The sequence below is a fragment of the Anomaloglossus baeobatrachus genome, chromosome 7 (assembly GCF_048569485.1).
Source record: "Anomaloglossus baeobatrachus isolate aAnoBae1 chromosome 7, aAnoBae1.hap1, whole genome shotgun sequence".
Taxonomy (NCBI): Eukaryota; Metazoa; Chordata; class Amphibia; order Anura; family Aromobatidae; genus Anomaloglossus; species Anomaloglossus baeobatrachus.
In genome coordinates this window covers 299,336,095-299,354,229 of record NC_134359.1, presented here as the reverse complement: position 1 = coordinate 299,354,229, position 18,135 = coordinate 299,336,095, and the positions used below count along the sequence as shown (strand labels likewise).

Below are 18,135 nucleotides of genomic sequence, written 5' to 3'. Positions count from 1 at the left end.
TCGGCATTGTGCTTGGTGATGTACGGCTCGGCATTGTGCTTGGTGATGTATGGCTCGGCATTGTGCTTGGTGATGTACGGCTCGGCATTGTGCTTGGTGATGTACGGCTCGGCATTGTGCTTGGTGATGTACGGCTCGGCATTGTGCTTGGTGATGTACGGCTCGGCATTGTGCTTGGTGATGTATGGCTCGGCATTGTGCTTGGTGATGTATGGCTGCTCCTCAGCACTCGGCCCCCCGCTATATAACATTATGGGGTCTTCTCTTCGTGGCTGAGCTGCTGCGGTTTCTTCCACTTCTTAATAATATCACTCACAGGTGATGGGGAAGATTCAATTCAGGAGGAAGAAAAAAAATGTCAGATCGGACTTGTAACCCCGGAGGCTCCTATTACGGGACGCACTGGTATCAGTGAGATCTGCACCACCGACCGCTCTGAACACAATAGTAAAAGGCAGACGGGCATGGCGGGGGAAGACGTTATACAACGGGGGAACGGATATCACCTCTGCCAATGAGCGGAATGAGAAAACGGAAATTAACTTGTCGTAACCACAACTTTTTTCTTAAGTGTATTTTGGTGGTTCACATATAACTCCAACAGATGTAGCAGAGCTGAGTTTGTAATGCACCATAAATTGCCAATATTACAATGCTCTATATACCGTGTTACATAGGACTGCAGGTGACATCTACTACATTATCTGCACTCAGAGATATCACTGTGTTATCTGTGGTGTTACATAGGACTGCAGGTGACATCTACTACATTATCTGTACTCAGAGATATCACTGTGTTATCTGTGATGTTACATAGGACTGCAGGTGACATCTACTACATTATCTGTACTCAGAGATATCGCTGTGTTATCTGTGGTGTTACATAGGACTGCAGGTGACATCTATTAAAAATCCCTGCATTGATGGCTATCACAATGTAGAAATAATAAACTGGACTCTGCTACATCTGAGCATCAAAGGGTTAACACGCACAAGTGTCCCTTTTATATGTTGACCTGGTGCTATTCTGGGAATATGTATTTTATGGCGGTATAGATACAGTGCGGTATATGGCGGTGACACGTGAAGCGTGGTATTGGTAAACACACAGAGGATGTTCCCGGCCTGACGGGGTGGAGGGGCACTGTCTTCTCTGTTAAAGTGCAATGAGTAGATGATAAATTAGGAATAGGTAACAGAGCGCGGCCGCAGAGGTGTGTACAGTACATGCTGGGGTGATATCCTGCAGCCGGATTATCTGCGGTCAGCTGGGTGAGCAGAACTATAGGACTATAAGTCTGAGGTGTATGAGTGTGCACAGCTCTGCTGATCACAGGTGTCATGGATGAGCGTGCACTTATCTGGGCCGCTGTCGCCTCTATGAAAGATGTGTGGGCATTACATTGCTCTGCCCTCACCTCTTGGGTACAGGATGAGTGTGCTCTGTACTGTGCTGCTGTCGCCTCTCAGGTATAGGATGACTGTGCTCTGTACTGTGCTGCTGTCACCTCTCAGGTATAGGATGAGTGTGCTCTGTACTGTGCTGCTGTCACCTCTCAGGTATAGGTGAGTGTGTTCTGTACTGTGCTGCTGTCACCTCTCAGGTATAGGGTGAGCGTGTTCTGTACTGTGCTGCTGTCACCTCTCAGGTATAGGGTGAGCGTGTTCTGTACTGTGCTGCCGTCACCTCTCAGGTATAGGATGAGTGTGCTCTGTACTGTGCTGCTGTCACCTCTCAGGTATAGGATGAGTGTGCTCTGTACTGTGTTGCTGTCACCTCTCAGGTATAGGATGAGTGTGCTCTGTACTGTGCTGCTGTCACCTCTCAGGTATAGGATGAGTGTGCTCTGTACTGTGCTGCTGTCACCTCTCAGGTATAGGATGAGTGTGCTCTGTACTGTGCTGCTGTCACCTCTCAGGTATAGGATGAGTGTGCTCTGTACTGTGCTGCTGTCACCTCTCAGGTATAGGATGAGTGTGTTCTGTACTGTGCTGCTGTCGCCTCTCAGGTATAGAATGAGTGTGCTCTGTACTGTGCTGCTGTCGCCTCTCAGGTATAGGATGAGTGTGCTCTGTACTGTGCTGCTGTCACCTCTCAGGTATAGGATGAGTGTGCTCTGTACTGTGCTGCTGTCACCTCTCAGGTATAGAATGAGTGTGCTCTGTACTGTGCTGCTGTCGCCTCTCAGGTATAGGATGAGTGTGCTCTGTACTGTGCTGCTGTCGCCTCTCAGGTATAGGATGAGTGTGCTCTGTACTGTGCTGCTGTCACCTCTCAGGTATAGGATGAGTGTGTTCTGTACTGTGCTGCTGTCACCTCTCAGGTATAGGATGAGTGTGTTCTGTACTGTGCTGCTGTCACCTCTCAGGTATAGGATGAGTGTACCCTGTACTGTGCTGCTGTCACCTCTCAGGTATAGGATGAGTGTGCCCTGTACTGTGCTGCTGTCACCTCTCAGGTATAGGATGAGTGTGCTCTGTACTGTGCTGCTGTCACCTCTCAGGTATAGGATGAGTGTGTTCTGTACTGTGCTGCTGTCACCTCTCAGGTATAGGATGACTGTGCTCTGTACTGTGCTGCTGTCACCTCTCAGCTATAGGGTGAGTGTGCTCTGTACTGTGCTGCTGTCACCTCTCAGGTATAGGATGAGTGTGTTCTGTACTGTGCTGCTGTCACCTCTCAGGTATAGGATGACTGTGCTCTGTACTGTGCTGCTGTCACCTCTCAGGTATAGGATGAGTGTGCTCTGTACTGTGCTGCTGTCACCTCTCAGGTATAGGATGAGTGTGCTCTGTACTGTGCTGCTGTCACCTCTCAGGTATAGGATGAGTGTGTTCTGTACTGTGCTGCTGTCACCTCTCAGGTATAGGATGAGTGTGTTCTGTACTGTGCTGCTGTCACCTCTCAGGTATAGGATGAGTGTGCTCTGTATTGTGCTGCTGTCACCTCTCAGGTATAGGATGAGTGTGCTCTGTACTGTGCTGCTGTCACCTCTCAGGTATAGGATGAGCGTGTTCTGTACTGTGCTGCTGTCACCTCTCAGGTATAGGATGAGCGTGTTCTGTACTGTGCTGCTGTCACCTCTCAGGTATAGGATGAGCGTGTTCTGTACTGTGCTGCTGTCACCTCTCAGGTATAGGATGAGTGTACCCTGTACTGTGCTGCTGTCACCTCTCAGGTATAGGATGAGTGTGTTCTGTACTGTGCTGCTGTCACCTCTCAGGTATAGGATGAGTGTGTTCTGTACTGTGCTGCTGTCACCTCTCAGGTATAGGATGAGTGTACCCTGTACTGTGCTGCTGTCACCTCTCAGGTATAGGATGAGTGTGCCCTGTACTGTGCTGCTGTCACCTCTCAGGTATAGGATGAGTGTGCTCTGTACTGTGCTGCTGTCACCTCTCAGGTATAGGATGAGTGTGTTCTGTACTGTGCTGCTGTCACCTCTCAGGTATAGGATGACTGTGCTCTGTACTGTGCTGCTGTCACCTCTCAGCTATAGGGTGAGTGTGCTCTGTACTGTGCTGCTGTCACCTCTCAGGTATAGGATGAGTGTGTTCTGTACTGTGCTGCTGTCACCTCTCAGGTATAGGATGACTGTGCTCTGTACTGTGCTGCTGTCACCTCTCAGGTATAGGATGAGTGTGCTCTGTACTGTGCTGCTGTCACCTCTCAGGTATAGGATGAGTGTGCTCTGTACTGTGCTGCTGTCACCTCTCAGGTATAGGATGAGTGTGTTCTGTACTGTGCTGCTGTCACCTCTCAGGTATAGGATGAGTGTGTTCTGTACTGTGCTGCTGTCACCTCTCAGGTATAGGATGAGTGTGCTCTGTATTGTGCTGCTGTCACCTCTCAGGTATAGGATGAGTGTGCTCTGTACTGTGCTGCTGTCACCTCTCAGGTATAGGATGAGCGTGTTCTGTACTGTGCTGCTGTCACCTCTCAGGTATAGGATGAGCGTGTTCTGTACTGTGCTGCTGTCACCTCTCAGGTATAGGATGAGCGTGCTCTGTACTGTGCTGCTGTCACCTCTCAGGTATAGGATGAGCGTGCTCTGTACTGTGCTGCTGTCACCTCTCAGGTATAGGATGAGCGTGCTCTGTACTGTGCTGCTGTCACCTCTCAGGTATAGGATGAGTGTGCTCTGTACTGTGCTGCTGTCACCTCTCAGGTATAGGATGAGTGTGCTCTGTACTGTGCTGCTGTCACCTCTCAGGTATAGGATGAGTGTGTTCTGTACTGTGCTGCTGTCACCTCTCAGGTATAGGATGAGTGTGTTCTGTACTGTGCTGCTGTCACCTCTCAGGTATAGGATGAGTGTGTTCTGTACTGTGCTGCTGTCACCTCTCAGGTATAGGATGAGTGTGTTCTGTACTGTGCTGCTGTCACCTCTCAGGTATAGGATGAGTGTGCTCTGTACTGTGCTGCTGTCACCTCTCAGGTATAGGATGAGTGTGCTTTGTACTGTGCTGCTGTCACCTCTCAGGTATAGGATGAGTGTGCTCTGTACTGTGCTGCTGTCACCTCTCAGGTATAGGGTGAGCGTGTTCTGTACTGTGCTGCTGTCACCTCTCAGGTATAGGATGAGCGTGTTCTGTACTGTGCTGCTGTCACCTCTCAGGTATAGGATGAGTGTGCTCTGTACTGTGCTGCTGTCACCTCTCAGGTATAGGATGAGTGTGTTCTGTACTGTGCTGCTGTCACCTCTCAGGTATAGGATGAGCGTGCTCTGTACTGTGCTGCTGTCACCTCTCAGGTATAGGATGAGTATGCTCTGTACTGTGCTGCTGTCACCTCTCAGGTATAGAATGAGTCTGCTCTGTACTGTGCTGCTGTCACCTCTCAGGTATAGGATGAGTGTGCTCTGTACTGTGCTGCTGTCACCTCTCAGGTATAGGATGAGTGTGCTCTGTACTGTGCTGCTGTCACCTCTCAGGTATAGGATGAGTGTGTTCTGTACTGTGCTGCTGTCACCTCTCAGGTATAGGATGAGTGTGTTCTGTACTGTGCTGCTGTCACCTCTCAGATATAGGATGAGTGTGCTCTGTACTGTGCTGCTGTCACCTCTCAGATATAGGATGAGTGTGCTCTGTACTGTGCTGCTGTCACCTCTCAGGTATAGGATGAGTGTGTTCTGTACTGTGCTGCTGTCACCTCTCAGGTATAGGATGAGTGTGTTCTGTACTGTGCTGCTCTCATCTCTCAGGTATAGGATGAGTGTGCTCTGTACTGTGCTGCTGTCACCTCTCAGGTATAGGATGAGTGTGTTCTGTACTGTGCTGCTGTCACCTCTCAGGTATAGGATGAGTGTGCTCTGTACTGTGCTGCTGTCACCTCTCAGGTATAGGATGAGTGTGCTCTGTACTGTGCTGCTGTCATCTCTCAGCTATAGGATGAGTGTGCTCTGTACTGTGCTGCTGTCACCTCTCAGGTATAGGATGAGTGTGTTCTGTACTGTGCTGCTGTCATCTCTCAGCTATAGGATGAGTGTGTTCTGTGCTGCTCTCATCTCTCAGGTATAGGATGAGTGTGTTCTGTACTGTGCTGCTGTCACCTCTCAGGTATAGGATGAGTGTGCTCTGTACTGTGCTGCTGTCACCTCTCGGGTATAGGATGAGTGTGCTCTGTACTGTGCTGCTGTCACCTCTCAGGTATAGGATGAGTGTGCTCTGTACTGTGCTGCTGTCACCTCTCAGCTACAAGACAGAGCAGTGATCATTTAGGGACATTGATTGTCCGGTAATTCTTCCCCATCAGGGTGGGGGATGGGGGGTGTGATGGTGGGATATGGTGTACTGTGTATCATGTCTGTTCATATTTTAAGCTTGGTTCACTGTCCATTATTTGTATTGCTTGTGTGTACATTGTATTGTTTGCAGGTGATTACCCCCTGTAGTGTTCCTGTCCCTACGTCTGGGGGAGGGGGCCTGGGATCCACCTACTATAAACTCTCTGCTTACCTGGGGAATTTGTCAGTCTGGATGAGCAGGAGAAGAGAGAAGGACGAAGATTGATCCTCTGAGTAGAAGCTGACACCCCAGAGAGACTGAGACACCCCGATTTGCCTGGAAAAGGACTTCTGGAGGATTGTGACTCATCCCCGGGACATTTATGCCATTATTGGACTATTTTACCCTCTGTGTGGTGGATTATTTGATGGACATTCTGGGTTGCATGGAATAAATATGCTTTGGATTGCTCACTCATCTCTTGCTCTGTTGATTGTGTGATATGGGAGAAGGACCCCGTCACAACTGGTGGTAGCAGTGGGATCAACAGAGCGCAGCCTAATGGAGAGTACAGAAACTGGACCGCATCCAGTCTAAGTCTGGAAACACATTTATGCTTGTAAAATCGGTCCGACTTGCATGACAAAAACTCGGCTGAATTTAGTTCACGTTAGGTCAGTGTGTAATGCAAGTGCGATGCTTTTTTTTAATTGTTTCCAGGCTAGCAGAGCTTGTATAATGCGTGTGTGATCCGTGTGTGATCCTTTTTTTTTCTCAGCAACTGTCATCTGCCATTCAGCTCTGCTACATGGCCGCTGACAGCAGACACAGACAGAGCGATGTAGCAGAGCTGAATGGCCGCTGACAGCAGACACAGACAGAGCCGCGCGATCAGAATGAAGTCGGATGAACGTCTCCCGACTTCATTGTCATCCCGCAGCTCTGTCTGTGTGGCATGACCCCTGATTTTCGGTCACCGGTGAAGGTCTCACCGATGACTGCAAATCCCCTGAGTGACCGCAGTGAGCCGTGCTATCAGCGGTGCTGTCACTGAGGTTACCCGCGGCCACAGCAGAAGTCCTCCCGCTTAGATCTGTGGCCGCGGGTAACCTGAGTGATGTCATCGCTGATAGCGAGACTCACGTCAGTCGCTGCGGGGAGCTTACAGAGAGCGGTCATGGTCTGTGACCGCTCTCTGTCAGTTTCCGATGTAGCAGATCTGACAGCGACGAGGGACCTCTGTGGATTACGTCGGACATGGAAGGGTATTTGGGGTCTTGAATAAAGTGGTGAAAGAGGTTGTTTTTTTTTTTAATTTATTTCAAATAAAGTATTTTTAGGTGTATGCCTTCCTTTTTTTTAATGTGGTGAAGATGGGCACCACCGCTGCTGGTGACGGGGATCCCGGGAGCGATGGTAGGGAGCAGCTGGGATATTGTTCTCCCCCTCCGTGGTTAGGGGTTGGTGGTCCCGGGGCCCGGTGGTGTGACGGGGAGGCAGGTTTGGTGAGGTGCAGGGTTGCAGGGACAGCGCGGCGCGGTGCCGGATGGCACTGGTGTACTCACTCAGCAACAGATGCACGAAGGCTCCGGTAAACCAAACGGCTGGATGGACGGGTCCCCCAGCCGACTGCAGTGTGTCTCCCTGGACAGGTGATGGTGGCTATCTTTCCCTGCACCTTTTGTGTATTGTGTTGACTCCGATGGCTTCCCAACGGTTGTCCGCTCCCTGGCGTATAGGTGCCGGAGGAGCCCGTTTTGCCTGCAGGCACTGGCCCTTGGATCTCTAGCCTGTGGCGGTGGCTGTATATCCTCACGGTGCGGATGGTTGCCTTCTGACGGGACTTGGGTAGTTAGGAAACCCCTGGGGTTCCTGTCACACTCGGATTTGACTATTGTCGGCGGCTCCAAGCCTGGTCGGGGTCCGATGGCCCTGCCTGTGTGCTTAACTTCACTCTGGTCCCCGATTCAGTACTGGTGGGCCGCCGCCCAACCCCGGTCCTACGGTTCCGCAGAGATCCGTCACTCCTGCAGACGGCCACCACCGTCTGCCAACCTTGCTGTCAGTGCCTGGGCTCCTACCCAGGCACACGCAGACGTTTTACTCCTCTCACTTTCACCTCCAAAACTAATGTCTTTTTTCCCGCCACCAGGCCTGTGAACTCCTCGGTGGGTGGGGCCAACCGCCTGGCTCCGCCCCACCTGGTGTGGACATCAGACCCTGGAGGGAGGCAACAAGGGTTTTTGTTTGACTAATGTAACTGTCTGGGGGGTGGGGGGGGTGTGTGTGTGTGTTTTGTCTGTGGCTACCTGGCTAGTCCAGGGCGCCACACCTCCACCTCGTCCGGTGCATCTTGTGCATTCCATCCCGCCTGAGGAAGAAGTACAACCACCTCCACCGGAGTGTACTGCTGATCCCTGAACCATAGATGCCCCTATTGGAGTGTATGGGCTCCGGCCTTTGTCACCAGGTTCTCCTACTGCCTTCTCCAGCATGCACACTGACTCGGACACTCGTGGTCGACCACTAGGGGTTTATGGGGTGCGAGCCACAGCCCCGAGTTCCTCTTACCATCAAAGTAAGTACTTACAGGAGGATGTGCTGGATGGACAGAGAGTTATTGGATTTTGTGACTTCGGGGCGTTTCTCACAATAGCTGATCCCCGGGTGGTTCGGCCAGAGGCAATACATCATTGACCAGGGATTGTTATTGAATTGTCTGGAGGACAAATGAGGAATATCCCAAAGGTGACTGTAGATCTGGACTTTGGCTTTGGGGTCAAGTAATGTGTGGTTGGGGTGATGAGCGGCCTGCCTGCAGATATTCTCCTAGGAAATGATGTGGGAGATCTACAATGTGTCCTCCTTCACTCAAACTGTGTTTCCTGCACCCACAAATCGACAAAGGGAAGCTTGTCCTTCCAACCCTACCGCTGTACTGAGCATGGACTTAAAGTGACATGGCCAGAGGTCTGTAGACCTTATGGCATACTCACTTATTCAGAAGGAGGGAGAGGTTGTGAAGGTGGGATATGTTGTACTATGTATTGTGACGCCCTGGCCAGCTAGGTAGTCACAGATAGGGCCCCGCACTACACCAGTCCCCTAACAAGGTGACAGCAGCCAAACACTTAAAACCCTAGTCACCCCCCCAGGGCTTGATGGACACACCAGGGGGCGGAACCAGGCGGTTGGAAGACGCCCACCAAGGAGTCTCAGACAGCCTGGGGCAGGAAAGTTTAGTCTAGTCCTGAAGTTCAAGTCTAGAGGGCACGAGGAGAGGTGTGTGGGCTGGAGCTGTGTGCAGCCCCAGCACAAGAGTGGCCCAAACTGAACCGGTGCCAGGGTAGGAGCCCTGTTCCTGCTGGCTACGAGGCAGACGGAGGCCTCTGTCCGAAGGAGCCGGGAAGACGGCTCGGTGGAACTGAGGTGGACCAGGACAAGGTAGTGGCCCGCCGGTACGGACCCGGGGAACCGATCCGGAAACCGGAGCACAAAGGGGGGTACTCAGACCCTGAAGCTAGGTCCAGAAGCTACTGGGGGCTAGCTAATTAACTGATTGCGGTCAGGACTAGAGGTCCTGTCCCACCCAAAGTCCTGACTGAAGACAACAGCCTAACGAGGGGGATAGAAAGCCACCGCCACGGCAGAGAGATCCCACGGGCCAGCGTCTGCGGGCAAAGGGCTCCTAAGGCAACCACAAGCCGGGGAGCGGACTCCTGAATTTGCAAGCGCAGGTAGTCCACCATCACATAACAGGTGCGGGAGAAAGAAAGAGACCACCAACTGGGTGGGGGACCAGACTGCAGCCGGCTGCGGGCACCGACCACCATCACCTTGGTTTACCAGAGACTCATGTGTTTACTAATAGTGAGTACATCAGTGCCCTCCGGCCACCAATCTCCCTGCACCGCCCAACTCTCCCAACGGGTCCTGGGGCCACCATCCCTGCCCACGGAGGGGTTAACAACTTGCTGCGCAACATCTCCCCCGGGTGCCCCGTAACTGCAGCGGTGGTGTCTACCTTCACCACATTCCGTGGGTGGCGTCACAAACTTAACATGGCTCCGGCTGTACACCTACGTTCCCAAGCCGCAAACCCCTTTTTGATCGGAGTGACCGCAGGACCCCCAGGTCCGGAGACCCTCAAGCCACCCACTGAAGGTCCGGACCTGAGCGGCTCGGCTGCCACCGAGCACGGCGCGGCACATGTATCATGCTGTGTAGGTTCGTATTTTACGCTTGGTTCACTGTCCATTATTTGTATTGCTTGTGTGTACATTGTATTGTCTGTAGGTAATTACCCCCTGTAGTGTTCTTGTCCCTACATCTGGGGGAGGGGGCCTGGGATCCACCTACTATAAACTCTCTGCTTACCTGGGGTATTTGTCAGTCTGGCTGAGCAGGAGAAGAGAGAAGGACGAAGATTGATCCTTTGAGTAGAAGCTGACACCCCAGAGAGACTGTGACACCCCAATTTGCCTGGAAAAGGACTTCTGGAGGATTGTGACTCATCCCCGGGACATTTATGCCATTATTGGATTATTTTACCCTCTGTGTGGTGGATTATTTGATGGACATTCTGGATTGCATGGAATAAATATGCTTTTGATTGCTCGCTCATCTCTCGCTCTGTTGATTGTGTGATATGGGAGAAGGACCCCGTCACAGGAGGTATTTTGCTCCAGTTTCTGTATTTTTGTGCTCCTAATCTTGATTTATTAAAGTGACAGTACATTAGAGTGTTGGTAGTGAGCGCCGCTCCCTATTGTGTGTACACAGGAGTGAATGATCCACAGATTGCATGAGATGAGTGGTGTCCTCCAGATTTTACTTTCACTTATTTGCAGTGCAGCCCGCGGGATGTGATCCGCATTGTGTCTGCTGCCCTTTAACTCTGACGTGTGCTGTTCTATAAACTTCCTCTCGCTTTCGATCTTGCAGCCTCTTTTCGCCTCCGGGACTTTAAAGTACATCACCTCTGACTATAGCAGGACCTGTCTTGTCCCCGGTGAGTGCCGCTTATCGTTTACCTCTGTGTGATGATGTGTAACTGTATCCATCAGCGATTACACATTGCAGCTGAATGCAATCTATTGCTCTCTGTTATCTGCCAATTCAGGCTACGTAGAAACCGTAAGACAGGTGAATGTAGTCTATCGTTCCCTGTTATGAGCAATTTTCCACGTATAGGATGAGTGACTGGATTTGCAGAATCCTCGCTGTGTCCGTTAATTATAGGGCGAGTTATATCGGAGCCGTACACCCACTGGGGCTGCACAGTAATAAGTCCTGTGGTTGCAGTTTGTTTTCGCACCTGGGTACATCCGTGCTGTAATAGGCGTTTGTTATTCTGTTGTTTGTGCTGCAGATCCGCGATGGGCGCCGTCATCTCCGCGTCAAGGCCTTTTCAATTTTTACGAAAATGCGGCAAAAATCTGGGTGAGTGCGACATTTCCAATAATAAGTATTATTTAAAGGAACGCTTTGTACAAAACTGATAGGCTGTGGTATATCATAAAGAGGTGGAGCATGACAGACTCGCAGGTCCAGGCTCCTCCCGCTCGGACCTGCATTATACACAATGAGCTGCAATACCACTCTCAACTTGTAGTCGGGGATTGCACTGTGGGTGTGATAACATGATATCTCATGCATGTGCGCGTCTCATTCCCATAGCGTCACTTGTCCTCTGTAGCTGGGTGTACGCTTGTCCGCTTCAGTGGCACACTGCGCATGGTCGGAATGGATCATGCGCAGTGCACTTGTGAACCAACAAGCGTACACCCGGCTGCAGAGGACAAGCAACACTGCCGGAATGAGATGCTGTCACTCACGGACTTGGGGAAGGTCCGGTGTGGGGCAAGAGACCCACAACAAGGGGTACAGCAAGGATACTTTAACAACGGCGGGCCCTGGCGCTACTGAGGAGGATGATGGGACACTTCCTGCACTCACCTGTGACTGTACCCTACTCTCCCACCCAGTCCTTATACAGGTTCCACATCTGTTGCCGAGCAGGATACCTGAACCCTTTAGAGACCCTGTAATAACCCTGGCTAGTGAGCTGGCAGGTGAGGATCGCTAGTCCTACCGCTGCACTAATACAACATGAAGGGAAGGTATGACAGACAGGGGAAACAACAAAAGGATAAAGTCCAACTTCACGGTTGCAGTCAGACACCATGACTGCAGCCTAAACCGCTTCCACAACAAGGGCTCCAGCAGCTCCTTCCACCTCGAGGCCTAGCTTAAGAATGAATCAGAATAACCGGTGCCCTCTACTGGGAGCTATGACTATATATAGCGGAAGGGAGTGGTCACCAACTCGAAACACCTGAGGCCTGGAGTCAGAAGCTGCTGCAAAGTAAAACTGGCATTAACTCTTTCAGCACCAAATTAAATGCAAATACATTTAATATGAGGAGTCTCAGATGGTAAAGAGAGACTCTGGCCTAGATCCTGTCAAAAGTCTCTACATGCAGAGACATATACGTGACAGTCGTGCACATGCGCAAGATTTCCATGAGCCGACAGTGACATTAGCTCATGGAAGTCATGTTATCACCCCCACAGGGGCATGATAATATGGAAAGAGGGCAGACTAGTCAGGGTGAAACCATGCCCATGCGACTAGTCACAGGCCAATTAGCATAGGGAAAACGTAACTTATACATCTTTTTTTCAAACATTGCTTTTACACAATATTCTCAGACAGGGAGGGTTAGGCTGGGATTTTTGCCCCTCAGATGTCCCTGCTGCTAGGTTAGAGGGCATATCGGGCCTCACAGGTTCCCTTTAAGCATTGATGGCTTTTCAGATATTACACCGTATTGCATTCTGGGAAACATACCATGTACTGTGTGGTCACTTGACTAGTGTAAACGCTACATTTCCCACAATCCACCACAGCATATTCTGTACAGACATTGATCCAGCAGGAGGCAGTAGGAGACGCAAGGTCCTGGGATACTGAGAGCTAACTGCGCTCCAGTAGAATTTTGAATACTGTTTTAGGTGTCACTTGTGTATAAAGTACTGTATTTTTCGGCTTATAAGATACACTTTTCCTCCCAAAAAATGATGGGTGCCTCTTAAAATCCGAATATAGCTTACTGGAAGGTGGAGAATTGGCGCGGGGGGCTCTCTGTGCGGGCGGCCGGTTGCCTCTCTGTGCGGTCGGCCGGTTGCCTCTCTGTGCGGGCGGCCGGTTGCCTCTCTGTGCGGGCGGCCGGTTGCCTCTCTGTGCGGGCGGCCGGTTGCCTCTCTGTGCGGGCGGCCGGTTGCCTCTCTGTGCGGGCGGACGGTTGCCTCTCTGTGCGGGCGGACGGTTGCCTCTCTGTGCGGGCGGCCGGTTGCCTCTCTGTGCGGGCGGCCGGTTGCCTCTCTGTGCGGGCGGCCGGTTGCCTCTCTGTGCGGGCGGCCGGTTGCCTCTCTGTGCGGGCGGCCGGTTGCCTCTCTGTGCGGGCGGCCGGTTGCCTCTCTGTGCGGGCGGCCGGTTGCCTCTCTGTGCGGGCGGCCGGTTGCCTCTCTGTGCAGGGGGCCGGCTGCCTCTATGTGCAGGTGGGTGGCTGCCTCTCTGAGCGGGCGGCAGGCTGGCTGCCTCGTTTTTTGGGGTGGCAGACTAGCTGTGTCGGCTATGGTGGCTGTGCGGCGGGTATCCCAGATGCTCCGGCTTCAAATGATGGCACCCGGAGTCTCAGCCGAGAGCTCCATCTGCGCACGCGCCTCTCTAGGTGTCATTTCATTTGAAGCCCAGACCGTCGACAGAGCATCTGGGACACTCGCCGCACCAGCCTGCTCTACACAGCCACTGCAGCTTCCACTGCCAGCACAGACCCACTGCTGCCAACAAAGACCTCACCAGAACTACCTCTGCCTCCTGTGACTCCACTCCACCCCCACTGATGCCCCCCCTTCCAGTAAGACAACACTGGGGTTTAAGATGGACCCCATTTTTTTACCTTTTTTTATCTTTAAATTTGGAGTGCGTCTTATAATCCGGTGCGTCTTATAAAATGAATAATATGGTAGTCACAGAGCAGCTCATGCTAACACTAGTAACAGTGCCTGTTTTGAGGCGTGGAGGGTGCCGCTGATCTCTTCTTTCTGTCTTTTAGGTAATATTTTGAGTCCGACAAAAGCTAGAGAGGAAGATGAACAAACAGATTCTGGAGACAACTGTTGCATCTGTATTCTGAAATTGTGTGGGGCCGGAGTGCCACTGGGCAGCATCTACCCGGGCCCTCCACGTGATGACATCGTCTGAGCTTCCAATTCTGATATATCTACCGGTGACTGAGAAGAGCCCAGGTGCAATGACTTTTACATAGATCTGCTCCTCCACTAAACTCCAGTTCCTGGTGAACGAAGCTCGGGCTTTCCCAAATCTGCACCTTATCGACATGCACTTTACCCTGAACATTCCCTCACTCCCCCTTTCTTTATGTGCCTCCTTTGTATATATTAAACCCATAAGAAAAAGATCATAATCCTATTTCCTATTGCACCCATCACCCCTCCCCCACTACTAGTGTCTAGTTCATTGTCCATGCAGTATATTGGGATATAAGGGCTACTGATGTATATGACTTCCTACTTCTGTGCCCCGTTGTTATTCTTTACATCTTGCAGGAAGGAGTGCGAGGTCCAGGATGTGGTTTGTGGATTTTCTAATGTAACGTTGTAGATATATAGATGACGTTTTATTTTTTTATCATTTCCTTCACTGAAAAATATTCAGACCTTCACATGGGTTTGAGTTTAGAGTCTCACCTAACCATTAGTATAGAGCCTTAAGGCCCCGTTACACGCTACAATTTATCGGACGATATGTCGTCGGGGTCACGGTTTCCGTGACGCACATCCGTCCTCGTTAGCGACGTCGTTGCGTGTGACAACTACGTGCGACTCAGAACGATCGCAAATAGATTGAAAATCGTTGATCGTTGACACGTCGTTTAGTTTCAAAATATTGTTCGACGTTTGGAACTCAGCAGACATATTGCTACGTGTGACACCCTGCCAACGACAAACGGCATCCACACGACCGCCTTGGTCAAACAATATATCGCTGAACGATGTTGCATTATTTGTGAGATGTGTACGTGTGACCGCTACTAAACGACCTATGAGCGATCTCGGCAAATCGTAACTACGATCTGGGCGTGTCACATCGCTACTGAGATCGTCAGATAAATCGTAGCGTGTAACGGGGCCTTAAGAGTTAAGGGAAGCGTGTCAATTGCTCAAATCCCCCCCAAATTTTGGGGAAAAGTATTTAATGTTGGTGTGGGGGGTAGAGACCAAAGGTGTGACTGTGGGAAAAAGTCTTCCAAACATGGTTTTGGGGTTAACAGTGGTGGCGATAGGGCATTTATGGGACCAATCAAGGGCCTTCGCTGGGATAAAAGAGGGAGAAACATTTTGGCTCCATATATATAATCATTTCAGGTTTTGGAGCTAAAACCTGAAATAAGAAAAAATAAAACGTCGTCTATATATCTACAACGATATATTAGAAATCCACAAACCACATCTTGAACTGTGCCCAAAAAAAAGTCCAGATCATCAGAAATGAAATTAGAAAAGGAATTATTAGTACTTTACCAAATCTTTGCAAAAAAAAAGGAAAAAAAAAAAAGTTATTTTGCACAATTTTGATATCTGACATATAACCTAAAAATCTAGCATGAAATTGATCCTGAAGCTGTTTTCATTATTCGGATGGTTGTTATTAGCCAGCATGCTTGTTTTTTGACGCACCCCTAACAACTTTGTTGAGCTGTTATTTCCTTTTTCCATGTGTGAGAATTGTACGATAGTGTTATCATTATTTTTATTGCTCTCTTTTATGGCGCTGTATCCCTCTGCTTTAAGTGTAATCAATATATAACAAGTCTATAAATACATTTTACAGTTCAGCAATACTCCACTGTTACTGTCACATTTTTAGGCATTTTTTTTCTGGATATCGAATATATAACTATTAAATTAAACCCCAAAGATGTGTAGTTTGTGCTTATTTGCTCATGGGGTGGTGTACTCTGTTGGTTGGGGGGGTTTCCTTAAGAAATGGGGTGGAGCTAAAATGTCCCCTAATTTGGAAAAATAAACAAGTGTAAGTTTGGCCTTAGAGGGGACCATTCTCTTTCTAAATGCTGATGTTCTACTGAATCCGACGATGTTTTTCTTTTCTTCCAGCAACTCGCCATGCCTGAGCTATTTTCTCCTCTTTCCTGTATATAAATCTAGTCTTTCCTTTCTTTTGGCAGCCTCGGGGTTAATGTGAGTTTTCCTTGCCTGCAGCCTTCTTATTACCTTTTCAGGTGCTCCTAGTTTGGGACCACTCCCAGTCCCTATATTTACCTTCTATCCGCTGTACAGTGCGCCGATTATACTGAATCCTCAGTCTGAGACTTTGGCCTGGAGGTGGAAGGAGCTGTTGGAACCTTTTCTGTCCATTGTGGTGTAGGCTGCAGTCCTGGTACCTTGACTATAGCCAAGAAGGTGGAGTTTATAATTTGTTGATTCCCCTGTTTGTCTTCCTTCCCTGGTGTGTTGTTTTAGTACAGCAGTGGGACTAGTGATCCTTACCTGCTCACTCACTAGCCAGAACTATTATACGGTTTCTTGGGGCTTCAGGTTCCTGCTTGGCGACAGGTGAGGAACCTGTATAGGGACTGGCTAGGAGTTCAGAGTACAGTTGCGGGTAAGTGGGGGAGGTGTTAATCTTCCCTCTCACTATAGCACTAGGGCCCATCGTTAAAATGTCCTCGGTGTACCCCTTGTTTGTTGTGGTGAAACCCCTGTTTGTTTTGTGTTTTGCCTCACGCCGGACCTTTCCCAAATCCGTGCATGACATTATCCAACTGGGCGTGGTTCTCAAGACACTCACTGAGGAGCTTTGGGAGCCACACCCAGTTGTCTAAAAATACTAGATTTATGTATAGGGAAGAGGGGGCTATATCTCAGGAACAGAAAGATGCAGGAAGAAACAAAAAAGAACAGCGGATTCAGGAGAACGGCGGCATTTACAGCTGATTAAAAAAATCTTAAGTGATGGGTCCTGTTGAGATGATGGCACAACTATACCGAGTCCACTACACTCATCCACAAGATTTTCCGAGACCAGGGTGTGAACATTTTATTTTTGTTTTTTTGTAATTTTTGGCTTTTTTTTTTCAATCTCTTTCTATCGCCACCTGTTTATCAGCAGTTTCCTCTCCTTCTGTACAGATTTCATTATGTTCTGGTTGCAGCTCCGGAAGCCTCTCCGGAATTACTTAATAAATATAGGGGGTGATGTAATTTCCAGCATGTTTATGTTACCTATTTAATATCCACGCCCTGTCTGCTGCTTTCATCATCTGCCAAAACCTGACATGTAAAAAAAAAAATACCTTAAAATTCCCAAAATATATCTACCCCCCCTCATTGATGGATGCTGTGTGCAGGCATTAAACAAACAGGAAATAATGGGAGATTTCAGCTCTGAAGCTTACAGAATTTTACTCCCAAATTAAAATGGCTCTTGGGTTTGCTTATAAGAAGAGAGAACTAGTATGTAATGGTTTATAACAAGCCCCTTTATACAACAACTAGCTGTACTACCCGGCTTCGCTCGGGTTAATAACTGTTGTTAACAAAATAGAATGTATTAACAAAAATGTATTCTGCACACAAAAACCACAAAATAAATAGATAGAAATGTAATTATAATGTCTGTCTCCCCCTCTGTATATATCTCTCTGTCTCTCTCTCTACCTCTTTGTCTGTCTGTCTTTCACTGTCTGTCTCTGACTGTCTCTTTCTCCATCTGTCTCTATCTCTTTCCCTGTCTGTCTGTCTATCTCTGTCACTTTCCCTGTCTCTTTCCCTCTTTCCCTGTCTGTCTCTTTCCCTCTGTCTCTTTCCCTGTGTCTCTCTTTGTCTGTCTCTTTACCTGTCTTTGTCTGTCTCTTACCCTGTCTGTCTCTTACCCTCTCTTTCCCTGTCTGTCTCTTTGTCTGTGTCTGTTTCTTTACCTGTCTGTGTCTGTCTCTTAACCTGTCCCTCTCTTTCCCTGTCTGTCTCTTTCCCTGTCAGTCTGTCTCTTTGTCTGTGTCTGTGTCTTTGTGTCTGTCTCTTACCCTGTCTGTGTCTGCCTCTTCCCCGGTCTGTGTCTGTCTCTTTCCCTGGCTGCATTGTGACACGCCAACATTCCATTTAAGGGCGTGGCTGCGCATTCTTTTGAAGTGCTGGCTGCACTGTGGCTCCCAGCTCCATTCGCTTTAATGGATGCAGGTTTTTTGGTGAATAACTGTAAAGCGCAGGGTTAAAATTTCCCATCAAAACATAGCCTATGACGCTCCCGGGGTCCAGAAGTGTGAGTTTGCAAATTTTTGTGGCTGTAGCTGCGACTGTGCA

At 49.5% G+C, this 18,135-nt stretch overlaps 1 long non-coding RNA gene across 1 annotated transcript; it reads left to right on the top strand.

The window, feature by feature from the left end:
- The first annotated feature begins 1,198 nt into the window (after nucleotides 1-1,198).
- On the top strand, nucleotides 1,199-15,724 carry LOC142246527 (uncharacterized). Its single transcript, XR_012724900.1, has 4 exons — nucleotides 1,199-1,272; nucleotides 10,672-10,738; nucleotides 11,099-11,169; nucleotides 13,848-15,724. It is a non-coding gene; the product is annotated as an uncharacterized LOC142246527 (long non-coding RNA).
- Nucleotides 15,725-18,135: the final 2,411 nt, after the last annotated feature.